This window comes from Schistocerca cancellata, unplaced genomic scaffold (assembly GCF_023864275.1).
Source record: "Schistocerca cancellata isolate TAMUIC-IGC-003103 unplaced genomic scaffold, iqSchCanc2.1 HiC_scaffold_1109, whole genome shotgun sequence".
NCBI classification, from domain to species: Eukaryota; Metazoa; Arthropoda; class Insecta; order Orthoptera; family Acrididae; genus Schistocerca; species Schistocerca cancellata.
In genome coordinates this window covers 621,558-637,470 of record NW_026047108.1, presented here as the reverse complement: position 1 = coordinate 637,470, position 15,913 = coordinate 621,558, and the positions used below count along the sequence as shown (strand labels likewise).

At 48.6% G+C, this 15,913-nt stretch overlaps 25 non-coding genes across 25 annotated transcripts; all 25 read left to right on the top strand.

The window, feature by feature from the left end:
- Positions 1–426: 426 nt before the first annotated feature.
- On the top strand, positions 427–499 carry Trnak-cuu (transfer RNA lysine (anticodon CUU)). Its single transcript has one exon. It is a non-coding gene; the product is annotated as a tRNA-Lys (tRNA).
- Positions 500–820: 321 nt separating this feature from the next.
- Trnat-agu (transfer RNA threonine (anticodon AGU)) lies at positions 821–892 on the top strand. Its single transcript has one exon. It is a non-coding gene; the product is annotated as a tRNA-Thr (tRNA).
- Positions 893–1,442: 550 nt separating this feature from the next.
- Trnar-ucg (transfer RNA arginine (anticodon UCG)) lies at positions 1,443–1,515 on the top strand. The gene has a single exon. It is a non-coding gene; the product is annotated as a tRNA-Arg (tRNA).
- Positions 1,516–1,955: 440 nt separating this feature from the next.
- On the top strand, positions 1,956–2,028 carry Trnak-cuu (transfer RNA lysine (anticodon CUU)). Its single transcript has one exon. It is a non-coding gene; the product is annotated as a tRNA-Lys (tRNA).
- Positions 2,029–2,349: 321 nt separating this feature from the next.
- Positions 2,350–2,421, top strand: Trnat-agu (transfer RNA threonine (anticodon AGU)). The gene has a single exon. It is a non-coding gene; the product is annotated as a tRNA-Thr (tRNA).
- A 565-nt stretch (positions 2,422–2,986) lies between these two features.
- Trnar-ucg (transfer RNA arginine (anticodon UCG)) lies at positions 2,987–3,059 on the top strand. The gene has a single exon. It is a non-coding gene; the product is annotated as a tRNA-Arg (tRNA).
- A 440-nt stretch (positions 3,060–3,499) lies between these two features.
- On the top strand, positions 3,500–3,572 carry Trnak-cuu (transfer RNA lysine (anticodon CUU)). The gene has a single exon. It is a non-coding gene; the product is annotated as a tRNA-Lys (tRNA).
- Positions 3,573–3,893: 321 nt separating this feature from the next.
- Trnat-agu (transfer RNA threonine (anticodon AGU)) lies at positions 3,894–3,965 on the top strand. The gene has a single exon. It is a non-coding gene; the product is annotated as a tRNA-Thr (tRNA).
- Positions 3,966–4,518: 553 nt separating this feature from the next.
- On the top strand, positions 4,519–4,591 carry Trnar-ucg (transfer RNA arginine (anticodon UCG)). Its single transcript has one exon. It is a non-coding gene; the product is annotated as a tRNA-Arg (tRNA).
- A 440-nt stretch (positions 4,592–5,031) lies between these two features.
- Positions 5,032–5,104, top strand: Trnak-cuu (transfer RNA lysine (anticodon CUU)). The gene has a single exon. It is a non-coding gene; the product is annotated as a tRNA-Lys (tRNA).
- Positions 5,105–5,425: 321 nt separating this feature from the next.
- Positions 5,426–5,497, top strand: Trnat-agu (transfer RNA threonine (anticodon AGU)). Its single transcript has one exon. It is a non-coding gene; the product is annotated as a tRNA-Thr (tRNA).
- A 528-nt stretch (positions 5,498–6,025) lies between these two features.
- Positions 6,026–6,098, top strand: Trnar-ucg (transfer RNA arginine (anticodon UCG)). The gene has a single exon. It is a non-coding gene; the product is annotated as a tRNA-Arg (tRNA).
- A 440-nt stretch (positions 6,099–6,538) lies between these two features.
- Trnak-cuu (transfer RNA lysine (anticodon CUU)) lies at positions 6,539–6,611 on the top strand. Its single transcript has one exon. It is a non-coding gene; the product is annotated as a tRNA-Lys (tRNA).
- A 321-nt stretch (positions 6,612–6,932) lies between these two features.
- Positions 6,933–7,004, top strand: Trnat-agu (transfer RNA threonine (anticodon AGU)). The gene has a single exon. It is a non-coding gene; the product is annotated as a tRNA-Thr (tRNA).
- Positions 7,005–9,995: 2,991 nt separating this feature from the next.
- Positions 9,996–10,068, top strand: Trnar-ucg (transfer RNA arginine (anticodon UCG)). The gene has a single exon. It is a non-coding gene; the product is annotated as a tRNA-Arg (tRNA).
- A 440-nt stretch (positions 10,069–10,508) lies between these two features.
- On the top strand, positions 10,509–10,581 carry Trnak-cuu (transfer RNA lysine (anticodon CUU)). Its single transcript has one exon. It is a non-coding gene; the product is annotated as a tRNA-Lys (tRNA).
- A 321-nt stretch (positions 10,582–10,902) lies between these two features.
- Trnat-agu (transfer RNA threonine (anticodon AGU)) lies at positions 10,903–10,974 on the top strand. Its single transcript has one exon. It is a non-coding gene; the product is annotated as a tRNA-Thr (tRNA).
- Positions 10,975–11,536: 562 nt separating this feature from the next.
- Trnar-ucg (transfer RNA arginine (anticodon UCG)) lies at positions 11,537–11,609 on the top strand. The gene has a single exon. It is a non-coding gene; the product is annotated as a tRNA-Arg (tRNA).
- Positions 11,610–12,049: 440 nt separating this feature from the next.
- Trnak-cuu (transfer RNA lysine (anticodon CUU)) lies at positions 12,050–12,122 on the top strand. Its single transcript has one exon. It is a non-coding gene; the product is annotated as a tRNA-Lys (tRNA).
- Positions 12,123–12,443: 321 nt separating this feature from the next.
- On the top strand, positions 12,444–12,515 carry Trnat-agu (transfer RNA threonine (anticodon AGU)). Its single transcript has one exon. It is a non-coding gene; the product is annotated as a tRNA-Thr (tRNA).
- A 1,081-nt stretch (positions 12,516–13,596) lies between these two features.
- Positions 13,597–13,669, top strand: Trnak-cuu (transfer RNA lysine (anticodon CUU)). The gene has a single exon. It is a non-coding gene; the product is annotated as a tRNA-Lys (tRNA).
- Positions 13,670–13,990: 321 nt separating this feature from the next.
- On the top strand, positions 13,991–14,062 carry Trnat-agu (transfer RNA threonine (anticodon AGU)). Its single transcript has one exon. It is a non-coding gene; the product is annotated as a tRNA-Thr (tRNA).
- Positions 14,063–14,606: 544 nt separating this feature from the next.
- On the top strand, positions 14,607–14,679 carry Trnar-ucg (transfer RNA arginine (anticodon UCG)). Its single transcript has one exon. It is a non-coding gene; the product is annotated as a tRNA-Arg (tRNA).
- Positions 14,680–15,119: 440 nt separating this feature from the next.
- Positions 15,120–15,192, top strand: Trnak-cuu (transfer RNA lysine (anticodon CUU)). The gene has a single exon. It is a non-coding gene; the product is annotated as a tRNA-Lys (tRNA).
- A 321-nt stretch (positions 15,193–15,513) lies between these two features.
- Positions 15,514–15,585, top strand: Trnat-agu (transfer RNA threonine (anticodon AGU)). The gene has a single exon. It is a non-coding gene; the product is annotated as a tRNA-Thr (tRNA).
- The last annotated feature ends 328 nt before the right edge of the window (positions 15,586–15,913 follow it).

The following is a 15,913-nucleotide window of genomic DNA, read 5'->3' as shown; positions in this document are numbered from 1 at the left end:
TGCAAAAGATGCATGCTGTTTTACTGTGTTGTTTGAGTACTCTAAAACTAGTTGGAAGTTGCTGCTGTCCGCTTCCTGGCTGCAAAACCGGCGTCTACCAGAAGCACAAGCAAGACAAGGGTGATCTGTAGCGAAGTTTTCGGCACAGTGCCGTTCAGGAGAGTTTTTGTTGGAACTACTGCATCTCATTCAGGAGCCAAGGGCTACGCCACAGGCGTCTGCGCACTGTCGAGCATGTGTGTTGAATAATGGTGCTGATAGCCACGTATCATTTCAAGCAGATTTGATGCCTTTCGGAGACAATTTTTCATAGAATAGGATTGTAGCTGATTTGTGGCAGCAGCAAATAAGCTGTAGTCAAAAGAATCTTCAATAGATGGTCGCAGGTCAAATCAGTAATATATGGCTCGTAACGCGTTGCGTGCAGCACGGCTAGCTCTGTCGGTAGAGCATGAGACTCTTAATCTCAGGGTCGTGGGTTCGAGCCCCACGCTGGGCGGCGCAAGATTTTGTGTCTACGCGGATCCAACATGCGCCCCTCTCGTGAGCCTTGCGTAATGAACGTAACGGGTTACGACGATGCCTAGCTTCGTATGAATATCAGAGGAACGGTATTTGAAGCTGAAAGTGACTCTGAAATGAAATAAATGTGTTGTTTTGGAATTTTAGTTGTACATCGATATAGTGTGAGATGTGTAGGAAAGCAGCAGCTGTGCTAACTAAATGCAAATAATGGTCGCTCATGCGGTGCGTTTCGAGCTGAAGGGCTCCGATTCACTAGTCTGTAAGAACAAAGTACCCGAAAAGTGCGCTAGGAGGCGCCTCCTTAGCTCAGTGGCAGAGCGCTGGTCTAGTAAACCAGAGGTCGTCAGTTCGATCCTCACAGGAGGCAAATGAATTTCGTAACAGCCCCTCCCACCGTGGCCCTTTCGAAAAAAGCGGTCAAGGATAAAAAAATTATGAATGGGTGCGGTATTTAAGAAATGCTCTCGCAAATGAATAGTGTGAATGGTGCTATTAAAGTGGGCACCAGAAACTGCTGCTTTTGGCAGTCTCCGGAGAATGCCGACGTGAAATACTTAGTTCTTGTGATGTATTTTCTACCCCTGATAAAGACCCTCGCGATTGTCGTCGTCGTCGTCGTCGTCGGCGCCGCCGCCGCTTTGGTAATAGCGACAACTCGCCATTGTATCACATAGGGTGAGGTACCTTCTGCAAGCGACTGAGATGGCACTAAGCGATTGAAGCTGATTTGCCACCTCTTGTTTGATCAGCGTCATAAGGGCTTGAATGTAACTTGCGATGGGACACAGCAAGAAGTAGCGTCGTACTTTTAGTACTGAAATTTGAGATGGAGAACTGCGTCAAAGATGGGAAATTCATTCTGCCAAGTGTACAAATGTCGAAAATGAGGTGTGTGTGGAGAAGTATATTGCGCCAGTGACCGTGTGGCCTAATGGATGAGGCGTCGGACTTCGGATCCGAAGATTGCAGGTTCGAATCCTGTCACGGTCGAGTTTTTCCTGTTCTGCAAAAGATGCATGCTGTTTTACTGTGTTGTTTGAGTACTCTAAAACTAGTTGGAAGTTGCTGCTGTCCGCTTCCTGGCTGCAAAACCGGCGTCTACCAGAAGCACAAGCAAGACAAGGGTGATCTGTAGCGAAGTTTTCGGCACAGTGCCGTTCAGGAGAGTTTTTGTTGGAACTACTGCATCTGATTCAGGAGCCAAGGGCTACGCCACAGGCGTCTGCGCACTGTCGAGCATGTGTGTTGAATAATGGTGCTGATAGCCACGTATCATTTCAAGCAGATTTGATGCCTTTCGGAGACAATTTTTCATTGAATAGGATTGTAGCTGATTTGTGGCAGCAGCAAATAAGCTGTAGTCAAAAGAATCTTCAATAGATGGTCGCAGGTCAAATCAGTAATATATGGCTCGTAACGCGTTGCGTGCAGCACGGCTAGCTCTGTCGGTAGAGCATGAGACTCTTAATCTCAGGGTCGTGGGTTCGAGCCCCACGCTGGGCGGCGCAAGATTTTGTGTCTACGCGGATCCAACATGCGCCCCTCTCGTGAGCCTTGCGTAATGAACGTAACGGGTTACGACGATGCCTAGCTTCGTATGAATATCAGAGGAACGGTATTTGAAGCTGAAAGTGACTCTGAAATGAAATAAATGTGTTGTTTTGGAATTTTAGTTGTACATCGATATAGTGTGAGATGTGTAGGAAAGCAGCAGCTGTGCTAACTAAATGCAAATAATGGTCGCTCATGCGGTGCGTTTCGAGCTGAAGGGCTCCGATTCACTAGTCTGTAAGAACAAAGTACCCGAAAAGTGCGCTAGGAGGCGCCTCCTTAGCTCAGTGGCAGAGCGCTGGTCTAGTAAACCAGAGGTCGTCAGTTCGATCCTCACAGGAGGCAAATGAATTTCGTAACAGCCCCTCCCACCGTGGCCCTTTCGATAAAAGCGGTCAAGGATAAAAAAATTATGAATGGGTGCGGTATTTAAGAAATGCTCTCGCAAATGAATAGTGTGAATGGTGCTATTAAAGTGGGCACCAGAAACTGCTGCTTTTGGCAGTCTCCGGAGAATGCCGACGTGAAATACTTAGTTCTTGTGATGTATTTTCTACCCCTGATAAAGACCCTCGCTATTGTCGTCGTCGTCGTCGTCGTCGTCGACGTCGTCGGCGGCGCCGCCGCCGCTTTGGTAATAGCGACAACTCGCCATTGTATCACATAGGGTGAGGTACCTTCTGCAAGCGACTGAGATGGCACTAAGCGATTGAAGCTGATTTGCCACCTCTTGTTTGATCAGCGTCATAAGGGCTTGAATGTAACTTGCGATGGGACACAGCAAGAAGTAGCGTCGTACTTTTAGTACTGAAATTTGAGATGGAGAACTGCGTCAAAGATGGGAAATTCATTCTGCCAAGTGTACAAATGTCGAAAATGAGGTGTGTGTGGAGAAGTATATTGCGCCAGTGACCGTGTGGCCTAATGGATGAGGCGTCGGACTTCGGATCCGAAGATTGCAGGTTCGAATCCTGTCACGGTCGAGTTTTTCCTGTTCTGCAAAAGATGCATGCTGTTTTACTGTGTTGTTTGAGTACTCTAAAACTAGTTGGAAGTTGCTGCTGTCCGCTTCCTGGCTGCAAAACCGGCGTCTACCAGAAGCACAAGCAAGACAAGGGTGATCTGTAGCGAAGTTTTCGGCACAGTGCCGTTCAGGAGAGTTTTTGTTGGAACTACTGCATCTGATTCAGGAGCCAAGGGCTACGCCACAGGCGTCTGCGCACTGTCGAGCATGTGTGTTGAATAATGGTGCTGATAGCCACGTATCATTTCAAGCAGATTTGATGCCTTTCGGAGACAATTTTTCATTGAATAGGATTGTAGCTGATTTGTGGCAGCAGCAAATAAGCTGTAGTCAAAAGAATCTTCAATAGATGGTCGCAGGTCAAATCAGTAATATATGGCTCGTAACGCGTTGCGTGCAGCACGGCTAGCTCTGTCGGTAGAGCATGAGACTCTTAATCTCAGGGTCGTGGGTTCGAGCCCCACGCTGGGCGGCGCAAGATTTTGTGTCTACGCGGATCCAACATGCGCCCCTCTCGTGAGCCTTGCGTAATGAACGTAACGGGTTACGACGATGCCTAGCTTCGTATGAATATCAGAGGAACGGTATTTGAAGCTGAAAGTGACTCTGAAATGAAATAAATGTGTTGTTTTGGAATTTTAGTTGTACATCGATATAGTGTGAGATGTGTAGGAAAGCAGCAGCTGTGCTAACTAAATGCAAATAATGGTCGCTCATGCGGTGCGTTTCGAGCTGAAGGGCTCCGATTCACTAGTCTGTAAGAACAAAGTACCCGAAAAGTGCGCTAGGAGGCGCCTCCTTAGCTCAGTGGCAGAGCGCTGGTCTAGTAAACCAGAGGTCGTCAGTTCGATCCTCACAGGAGGCAAATGAATTTCGTAACAGCCCCTCCCACCGTGGCCCTTTCGATAAAAGCGGTCAAGGATAAAAAAATTATGAATGGGTGCGGTATTTAAGAAATGCTCTCGCAAATGAATAGTGTGAATGGTGCTATTAAAGTGGGCACCAGAAACTGCTGCTTTTGGCAGTCTCCGGAGAATGCCGACGTGAAATACTTAGTTCTTGTGATGTATTTTCTACCCCTGATAAAGACCCTCGCGATTGTCGTCGTCGTCGTCGTCGTCGGCGGCGCCGCCGCCGCTTTGGTAATAGCGACAACTCGCCATTGTATCACATAGGGTGAGGTACCTTCTGCAAGCGACTGAGATGGCACTAAGCGATTGAAGCTGATTTGCCACCTCTTGTTTGATCAGCGTCATAAGGGCTTGAATGTAACTTGCGATGGGACACAGCAAGAAGTAGCGTCGTACTTTTAGTACTGAAATTTGAGATGGAGAACTGCGTCAAAGATGGGAAATTCATTCTGCCAAGTGTACAAATGTCGAAAATGAGGTGTGTGTGGAGAAGTATATTGCGCCAGTGACCGTGTGGCCTAATGGATGAGGCGTCGGACTTCGGATCCGAAGATTGCAGGTTCGAATCCTGTCACGGTCGAGTTTTTCCTGTTCTGCAAAAGATGCATGCTGTTTTACTGTGTTGTTTGAGTACTCTAAAACTAGTTGGAAGTTGCTGCTGTCCGCTTCCTGGCTGCAAAACCGGCGTCTACCAGAAGCACAAGCAAGACAAGGGTGATCTGTAGCGAAGTTTTCGGCACAGTGCCGTTCAGGAGAGTTTTTGTTGGAACTACTGCATCTGATTCAGGAGCCAAGGGCTACGCCACAGGCGTCTGCGCACTGTCGAGCATGTGTGTTGAATAATGGTGCTGATAGCCACGTATCATTTCAAGCAGATTTGATGCCTTTCGGAGACAATTTTTCATTGAATAGGATTGTAGCTGATTTGTGGCAGTAGCAAATAAGCTGTAGTCAAAAGAATCTTCAATAGATGGTCGCAGGTCAAATCAGTAATATATGGCTCGTAACGCGTTGCGTGCAGCACGGCTAGCTCTGTCGGTAGAGCATGAGACTCTTAATCTCAGGGTCGTGGGTTCGAGCCCCACGCTGGGCGGCGCAAGATTTTGTGTCTACGCGGATCCAACATGCGCCCCTCTCGTGAGCCTTGCGTAATGAACGTAACGGGTTACGACGATGCCTAGCTTCGTATGAATATCAGAGGAACGGTATTTGAAGCTGAAAGTGACTCTGAAATGAAATAAATGTGTTGTTTTGGAATTTTAGTTGTACATCGATATAGTGTGAGATGTGTAGGAAAGCAGCAGCTGTGCTAACTAAATGCAAATAATGGTCGCTCATGCGGTGCGTTTCGAGCTGAAGGGCTCCGATTCACTAGTCTGTAAGAACAAAGTACCCGAAAAGTGCGTTAGGAGGCGCCTCCTTAGCTCAGTGGCAGAGCGCTGGTCTAGTAAACCAGAGGTCGTCAGTTCGATCCTCACAGGAGGCAAACGAATTTTGTAACAGCCCCTCCCACCGTGGCCCTTTCGAAAAAAGCGGTCAAGGATAAAAAAATTATGAATGGGTGCGGTATTTAAGAAATGCTCTCGCAAATGAATAGTGTGAATGGTGCTATTAAAGTGGGCACCAGAAACTGCTGCTTTTGGCAGTCTCCGGAGAATGCCGACGTGAAATACTTAGTTCTTGTGATGTATTTTCTACCCCTGATAAAGACGTCGTCGTCGGCGCCGCCGCCGCTTTGGTAATAGCGACAACTCGCCATTGTATCACATAGGGTGAGGTACCTTCTGCAAGCGACTGAGATGGCACTAAGCGATTGAAGCTGATTTGCCACCTCTTGTTTGATCAGCGTCATAAGGGCTTGAATGTAACTTGCGATGGGACACAGCAAGAAGTAGCGTCGTACTTTTAGTACTGAAATTTGAGATGGAGAACTGCGTCAAAGATGGGAAATTCATTCTGCCAAGTGTACAAATGTCGAAAATGAGGTGTGTGTGGAGAAGTATATTGCGCCAGTGACCGTGTGGCCTAATGGATAAGGCGTCGGACTTCGGATCCGAAGATTGCAGGTTCGAATCCTGTCACGGTCGAGTTTTTCCTGTTCTGCAAAAGATGCATGCTGTTTTACTGTGTTGTTTGAGTACTCTAAAACTAGTTGGAAGTTGCTGCTGTCCGCTTCCTGGCTGCAAAACCGGCGTCTACCAGAAGCACAAGCAAGACAAGGGTGATCTGTAGCGAAGTTTTCGGCACAGTGCCGTTCAGGAGAGTTTTTGTTGGAACTACTGCATCTGATTCAGGAGCCAAGGGCTACGCCAGAGGCGTCTGCGCACTGTCGAGCATGTGTGTTGAATAATGGTGCTGATAGCCACGTATCATTTCAAGCAGATTTGATGCCTTTCGGAGACAATTTTTCATTGAATAGGATTGTAGCTGATTTGTGGCAGCAGGAAATAAGCTGTAGTCAAAAGAATCTTCAATAGATGGTCGCAGGTCAAATCAGTAATGTATGGCTCGTAACGCGTTGCGTGCAGCCCGGCTAGCTCAGTCGGTAGAGCGTGAGACTCTTAATCTCAGGGTCGTGGGTTCGAGCCCCACGCTGGGCGGCGCAAAATTTTGTGTCTACGCGGATCCAACATGCGCCCCTCTCGTGAGCCTTGCGTAATGAACGTAACGGGTTACGACGATGCCTAGCTTCATATGAATATCAGAGGAACGGTATTTGAAGCTGAAAGTGACTCTGAAATGAAATAAATGTGTTGTTTTGGAATTTTAGTTGTACATCGATATAGTGTGAGATGTGTAGGAAAGCAGCAGCTGTGCTAACTAAATGCAAATAATGGTCGCTCATGCGGTGCGTTTCGAGCTGAAGGGCTCCGATTCACTAGTCTGTAAGAACAAAGTACCCGAAAAGTGCGCTAGGAGGCGCCTCCTTAGCTCAGTGGCAGAGCGCTGGTCTAGTAAACCAGAGGTCGTCAGTTCGATCCTCACAGGAGGCAAATGAATTTTGTAACAGCCCCTCCCACCGTGGCCCTTTCGAAAAAAGCGGTCAAGGATAAAAAAATTATGAATGGGTGCGGTATTTAAGAAATGCTCTCGCAAATGAATAGTGTGAATGGTGCTATTAAAGTGGGCACCAGAAACTGCTGCCTGCTTTCCACCGCCTTACTGGGAACCGCCCCACCCCCCAGTACCCTCTCCTCCTTAATGACCGTCCCTTTCCTGACAACCTCAGTAAGGCCAACCACTTTGCCTCCCACCTCTCTGATGTTTTTTCCATCCCAGATGATCCCCACTTTGATTATTCCCTCTTCCCTGATGTCATGGACCGTACGAATACCTCTGTTCCTCCCCTTGCTCCTAGCTTCCAGTACTTGGGCCACACCCCACCATCTGCACTTAACACTCCCATCACTACACAGGACATCAGCCTCACACTCCGCACTAAACGCAACACTGCTCCCGGCCACGACTGCGTTACCTACCGCCACCTCAAACACTGCCCTCCCTCCTTCCTTTCCCTCCTTGCCGCCCTCTACAATGTCATCCTTGCCACTGGCTTCTATCCCGACCTGTGGAAAACCTCCCGAATCCTGATGTTCTCCAAACCCAATAAGCCTCCATCTGATGCCTCTTCCTATCGTCCTATCTGTCTCACGTCGGTGTTCAACAAGCTTTTGGAATCCATCCTTTCCCGGCGCATCCATCTCCACCTCCACCAAAACCACCTCCTCCCAAACACCCAATGTGGCTTTCGACCTTCCTTCTCTGCTGATGACCAACTCCTCCGCCTCACTCATCTCCTCTCCCTCCAGCTTAACTCCCGTCGCTCCGCCATTTTTGTCTCACTTGACCTTGAAAAGGCCTACGACCGTGTCTGGCATCCCGGTCTCCTGTTTAAACTCCAAACCTACGCCCTTCCTATCAACTACATCCGTCTGGTGGCCTCCTTCCTCTCCCGCCGCCCCTCCTACGTTACCATCCATCATGCCAATTCCCGCACCTTCTACCCCTCTGCCGGTGTGCCCCAGGGCTCTGTCCTCTCCCCTCTCCTCTACCTCCTGTACACAGCAGATATGCCCCAACCCCCCCCTCCAGTGCACCTCTTGCAATATGCTGATGACACCGCATTCCTCGCCCTCGCTCCTACCCTCCAACGGTCCCAACGCCTTCTCCAGAATCACCTTGACCTTTTTGCTGCATGGTGTAACCAATGGCTCCTGAAACTCAACCCTTCCAAGACCCAGGCAATCATCATAGGTCGTACCACTCGCTCCTTCCGGCTCCTGGATTCCTCCCTTACTGTCTGCGCACGTCCTGTCCGTCTCACCCCCACCCTCACCTACCTTGGCCTCACCATTGACCGTCACCTCACCTGGATCCCTCATCTCCGATCCATCCAATCCAAAGCCCACAACCGCCTCCGCCTCCTCAAACTCCTCTCTGGCCGGACATGGGGGTTGCACCCCTCTACCATCCTCCACACCTACAAATCCTTAATCCGTCCCATCCTCTGTTATGCCAGTCCTGCCTGGATATCTGCCCCCCCCAAATTCTATCAGTCCCTCCAGATCCTTGAGCGTCATGCACTCCGCCTCGCCTTCCGTATCCGCCTCCCGTCCCCCACGCGTATCCTCTATGATCTCATTCCTTTCCCCCATCTGCTCCTCTTCCTCGAACATATCCGCATCCTCTACACCTCCCGCCGTCTTGAACCCCCTCACCCCCTGGTTGCTCCTCTCCTCTCCCATCCTCGCCCCCTGCCCTGTCTTCACCGTTGTGTCCCCCCTACCCTCCATCTCTACACCCTCCATCTCCTTTCCCAAGGTGGCTTCCGTCAACTCCCCCTCCCGGATGATGCCCTCTCTCCCTCCATTTATCCTTCCTATCAACTCTGATCCTCCCTCCCCCTCCTTTCCTCTGTCCTTTCTCTGGGCTCCCTCTTCCCCCCCCTTCCGTCCAGTTTCCTCCCCACTACACCTCTCCCTACCTCCCTTCTCCCCCCCAGTCCTTTTGTATTCCCCTCCTCTGCCTACCCCCCTCCCTGTCGCGTCTGCCCCCCACCCCTCTTATGGGTCCTCATCCTCCATCAGCTCCTTTCCCGGTTCCCCCCCCCTTCGCTTTTACTCTCCTTTCCCCCCCTTTTTGTTTTCACATCTCCTGTCCAGTTTCCCCCCACCTGCTCTCGACTGTGGTGTCACCTTTGCCGACTCTTTCGTGCCGTGTTCTAGTGACTATTCAGTGTTGTGTTGCGAACAGAAACCATGCTGTCGCTGGGTGTGCATTTTATATACTTTGCGAACAGAATCCAGACTGTCGCCGTGTTTTTTTTAATTGTCTATTGTTTCCCCTGTCTGCTCCATATGTATTTTTATTCGCTTCATCCTCCGTCTGTTGTTTGTTTTAATTTCCCCATTTTCTTTTCACCTTGTTACTCACTAAGTCCCCGATTTTATCGCCTGTTTTTTATTATTGTTTATTCTCCTGCTCTTTATCAGAAAATCTGTAGGCTGCAGAGCGGCGTCCTAAGCCGCTGCCAGCCCGCCCCCTTCGGGGGGAATTGAAATTCAATAAAGGAAAAAAAAAAAAACTGCTGCTTTTGGCAGTCTCCGGAGAATGCCGACGTGAAATACTTAGTTCTTGTGATGTATTTTCTACCCCTGATAAAGACCCTCGCGATTGTCGTCGTCGTCGTCGGCGCCGCCGCCGCTTTGGTAATAGCGACAACTCGCCATTGTATCACATAGGGTGAGGTACCTTCTGCAAGCGACTGAGATGGCACTAAGCGATTGAAGCTGATTTGCCACCTCTTGTTTGATCAGCGTCATAAGGGCTTGAATGTAACTTGCGATGGGACACAGCAAGAAGTAGCGTCGTACTTTTAGTACAGAAATTTGAGATGGAGAACTGCGTCAAAGATGGGAAATTCATTCTGCCAAGTGTACAAATGTCGAAAATGAGGTGTGTGTGGAGAAGTATATTGCGCCAGTGACCATGTGGCCTAATGGATAAGGCGTCGGACTTCGGATCCGAAGATTGCAGGTTCGAATCCTGTCACGGTCGAGTTTTTCCTGTTCTGCAAAAGATGCATGCTGTTTTACTGTGTTGTTTGAGTACTCTAAAACTAGTTGGAAGTTGCTGCTGTCCGCTTCCTGGCTGCAAAACCGGCGTCTACCAGAAGCACAAGCAAGACAAGGGTGATCTGTAGCGAAGTTTTCGGCACAGTGCCGTTCAGGAGAGTTTTTGTTGGAACTACTGCATCTGATTCAGGAGCCAAGGGCTACGCCACAGACGTCTGCGCACTGTCGAGCATGTGTGTTGAATAATGGTGCTGATAGCCACGTATCATTTCAAGCAGATTTGATGCCTTTCGGAGACAATTTTTCATTGAATAGGATTGTAGCTGATTTGTGGCAGCAGGAAATAAGCTGTAGTCAAAAGAATCTTCAATAGATGGTCGCAGGACAAATCAGTATTGTATGGCTCGTAACGCGTTTCGTGCAGCCCGGCTAGCTCAGTCGGTAGAGCATGAGACTCTTAATCTCAGGGTCGTGGGTTCGAGCCCCACGCTGGGCGGCGCAAAATTTTGTGTCTACGCGGATCCAACATGCGCCCCTCTCGTGAGCCTTGCGTAATGAACGTAACGGGTTACGACGATGCCTAGCTTCGTATGAATATCAGAGGAACGGTATTTGAAGCTGAAAGTGACTCTGAAATGAAATAAATGTGTTGTTTTGGAATTTTAGTTGTACATCGATATAGTGTGAGATGTGTAGGAAAGCAGCAGCTGTGCTAACTAAACGCAAATAATGGTCGCTCATGCGGTGCGTTTCGAGCTGAAGGGCTCCGATTCACTAGTCTGTAAGAACAAAGTACCCGAAAAGTGCGCTAGGAGGCGCCTCCTTAGCTCAGTGGCAGAGCGCTGGTCTAGTAAACCAGAGGTCGTCAGTTCGATCCTCACAGGAGGCAAATGAATTTTGTAACAGCCCCTCCCACCGTGGCCCTTTCGAAAAAAGCGGTCAAGGATAAAAAAATTATGAATGGGTGCGGTATTTAAGAAATGCTCTCGCAAATGAATAGTGTGAATGGTGCTATTAAAGTGAACACCAGAATCTGCTGCTTTTGGCAGTCTCCGGAGAATGCCGACGTGAAATACTTAGTTCTTGTGATGTATTTTCTACCCCTGATAAAGACCCTCGCGATTGTCGTCGTCGTCGTCGTCGTCGTCGTCGTCGTCGGCGCCGCCGCCGCTTTGGTAATAGCGACAACTCGCCATTGTATCACATAGGGTGAGGTACCTTCTGCAAGCGACTGAGATGGCACTAAGCGATTGAAGCTGATTTGCCACCTCTTGTTTGATCAGCGTCATAAGGGATTGAATGTAACTTGCGATGGGACACAGCAAGAAGTAGCGTCGTACTTTTAGTACTGAAATTTGAGATGGAGAACTGCGTCAAAGATGGGAAATTCATTCTGCCAAGTGTACAAATGTCGAAAATGAGGTGTGTGTGGAGAAGTATATTGCGCCAGTGACCGTGTGGCCTAATGGATAAGGCGTCGGACTTCGGATCCGAAGATTGCAGGTTCGAATCCTGTCACGGTCGAGTTTTTCCTGTTCTGCAAAAGATGCATGCTGTTTTACTGTGTTGTTTGAGTACTCTAAAACTAGTTGGAAGTTGCTGCTGTCCGCTTCCTGGCTGCAAAACCGGCGTCTACCAGAAGCACAAGCAAGACAAGGGTGATCTGTAGCGAAGTTTTCGGCACAGTGCCGTTCAAGAGAGTTTTTGTTGGAACTACTGCATCTGATTCAGGAGCCAAGGGCTACGCCACAGGCGTCTGCGCACTGTCGAGCATGTGTGTTGAATAATGGTGCTGATAGCCACGTATCATTTCAAGCAGATTTGATGCCTTTCGGAGACAATTTTTCATTGAATAGGATTGTAGCTGATTTGTGGCAGCAGGAAATAAGCTGTAGTCAAAAGAATCTTCAATAGATGGTCGCAGGACAAATCAGTATTGTATGGCTCGTAACGCGTTGCGTGCAGCCCGGCTAGCTCAGTCGGTAGAGCATGAGACTCTTAATCTCAGGGTCGTGGGTTCGAGCCCCACGCTGGGCGGCGCAAAATTTTGTGTCTACGCGGATCCAACATGCGCCCCTCTCGTGAGCCTTGCGTAATGAACGTAACGGGTTACGACGATGCCTAGCTTCGTATGAATATCAGAGGAATGGTATTTGAAGCTGAAAGTGACTCTGAAATGAAATAAATGTGTTGTTTTGGAATTTTAGTTGTACATCGATATAGTGTGAGATGTGTAGGAAAGCAGCAGCTGTGCTAACTAAACGCAAATAATGGTCGCTCATGCGGTGCGTTTCGAGCTGAAGGGCTCCGATTCACTAGTCTGTAAGAACAAAGTACCCGAAAAATGCGCTAGGAGGCGCCTCCTTAGCTCAGTGGCAGAGCGCTGGTCTAGTAAACCAGAGGTCGTCAGTTCGATCCTCACGGGAGGCAAATGAATTTTGTAACAGCCCCTCCCACCGTGGCCCTTTCGAAAAAAGCGGTCAAGGATAAAAAAATTATGAATGGGTGCGGTATTTAAGAAATGCTCTCGCAAATGAATAGTGTGAATGGTGCTATTAAAGTGAACACAAGAATCTGCTGCTTTTGGCAGTCTCCGGAAAATGCCGAAGTGAAATACTTAGTTCTTGTGATGTATTTTCTACCCCTGATAAAGACCCTCGCGATTGTCGTCGTCGTCGTCGTCGTCGTCGTCGTCGCCGCCGCCGCCGAAGCCGCCGCTTTGGTAATAGCGACAACTCGCCATTGTATCACATAGGGTGAGGTACTTTCTGCAAGCGACTGAGATGGCACTAAGCGATTGAAGCTGATTTGCCACCTCTTGTTTGATCAGCGTCATAAGGGCTTGAATGTAACTTGCGATGGGACACAGCAAGAAGTAGCGTCGTACTTTTAGTACTGAAATTTGAGATGGAGAACTGCGTCAAAGATGGGAAATTCATTCTGCCAAGTGTACAAATGGCGAAAATGAGGTGTGTGTGGAGAAGTATATTGCGCCAGTGAAGGTGTGGCCTAATGGATAATGCGTCGGACTTCGGATCCGAAGATTGCAGGTTCGAATCCTGTCACGGTCGAGTTTTTCCTGTTCTGCAAAAGATGCATGCTGTTTCACTGTGTTGTTTGAGTACTCTAAAACTAGTTGGAAGTTGCTGCTGTCCGCTTCCTGGCTGCAAAACCGGCGTCTACCAGAAGCACAAGCAAGACAAGGGTGATCTGTAGCGAAGTTTTCGGCACAGTGCCGTTCAGGAGAGTTTTTGTTGGAACTACTGCATCTGATTCAGGAGCCAAGGGCTACGCCACAGGCGTCTGCGCACTGTCGAGCATGTGTGTTGAATAATGGTGCTGATAGCCACGTATCATTTCAAGCAGATTTGATGCTTTTCGGAGACAATTTTTCATTGAATAGGATTGTAGCTGATTTGTGGCAGCAGGAAATAAGCTGTAGTCAAAAGAATCTTCAATAGATGGTCGCAGGTCAAATCAGTATTGTATGGCTCGTAACGCGTTGCGTGCAGCCCGGCTAGCTCAGTCGGTAGAGCATGAGACTCTTAATCTCAGGGTCGTGGGTTCGAGCCCCACGCTGGGCGGCGCAAAATTTTGTGTCTACGCGGATCCAACATGCGCCCCTCTCGTGAGCCTTGCGTAATGAACGTAACGGGTTACGACGATGCCTAGCTTCGTATGAATATCAGAGGAACGGTATTTGAAGCTGAAAGTGACTCTGAAATGAAATAAATGTGTTGTTTTGGAATTTTAGTTGTACATCGATATAGTGTGAGATGTGTAGGAAAGCAGCAGCTGTGCTAACTAAATGCAAATAATGGTCGCTCATGCGGTGCGTTTCGAGCTGAAGGGCTCCGATTCACTAGTCTGTAAGAACAAAGTACCCGAAAAGTGCGCTAGGAGGCGCCTCCTTAGCTCAGTGGCAGAGCGCTGGTCTAGTTAACCACAGGTCGTCAGTTCGATCCTCACAGGAGGCAAATGAATTTTGTAACAGCCCCTCCCACCGTGGCCCTTTCGAAAAAAGCGGTCAAGGATAAAAAAATTATGAATGGGTGCGGTATTTAAGAAATGCTCTCGCAAATGAATAGTGTGAATGGTGCTATTAAAGTGGGCACCAGAAACTGCTGCTTTTGGCAGTCTCCGGAGAATGCCGACGAGAAATACTTAGTTCTTGTGATGTATTCTCTACCCCTGATAAAAACCCTCGCGATTGTCGTCGTCGTCGTCGGCGCCGCCGCCGCTTTGGTAATAGCGACAACTCGCCATTGTATCATATAGGGTGAGGTACCTTCTGCAAGCGACTGAGATGGCACTAAGCGATTGAAGCTGATTTGCCTTCTCTTGTTTGATCAGCGTCATAAGGGCTTGAATGTAACTTGCGATGGGACACAGCAAGAAGTAGCGTCGTACTTTTAGTACTGAAATTTGAGATGGAGAACTGCGTCAAAGATGGGAAATTCATTCTGCCAAGTGTACAAATGGCGAAAATGAGGTGTGTGTGGAGAAGTATATTGCGCCAGTGAAGGTGTGGCCTAATGGATAAGGCGTCGGACTTCGGATCCGAAGATTGCAGGTTCGAATCCTGTCACGGTCGAGTTTTTCCTGTTCTGCAAAAGATGCATGCTGTTTTACTGTGTTGTTTGAGTACTCTAAAACTAGTTGGAAGTTGCTGCTGTCCGCTTCCTGGCTGCAAAACCGGCGTCTACCAGAAGCACAAGCAAGACAAGGGTGATCTGTAGCGAAGTTTTCGGCACAGTGCCGTTCAGGAGAGTTTTTGTTGGAACTACTGCATCTGATTCAGGAGCCAAGGGCTACGCCACAGGCGTCTGCGCACTGTCGAGCATGTGTGTTGAATAATGGTGCTGATAGCCACGTATCATTTCAAGCAGATTTGATGCCTTTCGGAGACAATTTTTCATTGAATAGGATTGTAGCTGATTTGTGGCAGCAGGAAATAAGCTGTAGTCAAAAGAATCTTCAATAGATGGTCGCAGGTCAAATCAGTATTGTATGGCTCGTAACGCGTTGCGTGCAGCCCGGCTAGCTCAGTCGGTAGAGCATGAGACTCTTAATCTCAGGGTCGTGGGTTCGAGCCCCACGCTGGGCGGCGCAAAATTTTGTGTCTACGCGGATCCAACATGCGCCCCTCTCGTGAGCCTTGCGTAATGAACGTAACGGGTTACGACGATGCCTAGCTTCGTATGAATATCAGAGGAACGGTATTTGAAGCTGAAAGTGACTCTGAAATGAAATAAATGTGTTGTTTTGGAATTTTAGTTGTACATCGATATAGTGTGAGATGTGTAGGAAAGCAGCAGCTGTGCTAACTAAATGCAAATAATGGTCGCTCATGCGGTGCGTTTCGAGCTGAAGGGCTCCGATTCACTAGTCTGTAAGAACAAAGTACCCGAAAAGTGCGCTAGGAGGCGCCTCCTTAGCTCAGTGGCAGAGCGCTGGTCTAGTTAACCACAGGTCGTCAGTTCGATCCTCACAGGAGGCAAATGAATTTTGTAACAGCCCCTCCCACCGTGGCCCTTTCGAAAAAAGCGGTCAAGGATAAAAAAATTATGAATGGGTGCGGTATTTAAGAAATGCTCTCGCAAATGAATAGTGTGAATGGTGCTATTAAAGTGGGCACCAGAAACTGCTGCTTTTGGCAGTCTCCGGAGAATGCCGACGAGAAATACTTAGTTCTTGTGATGTATTCTCTACCCCTGATAAAAACCCTCGCGATTGTCGTCGTCGTCGTCGGCGCCGCCGCCGCTTTGGTAATAGCGACAACTCGCCATTGTATCATATAGGGTGAGGTACCTTCTGCAAGCGACTGA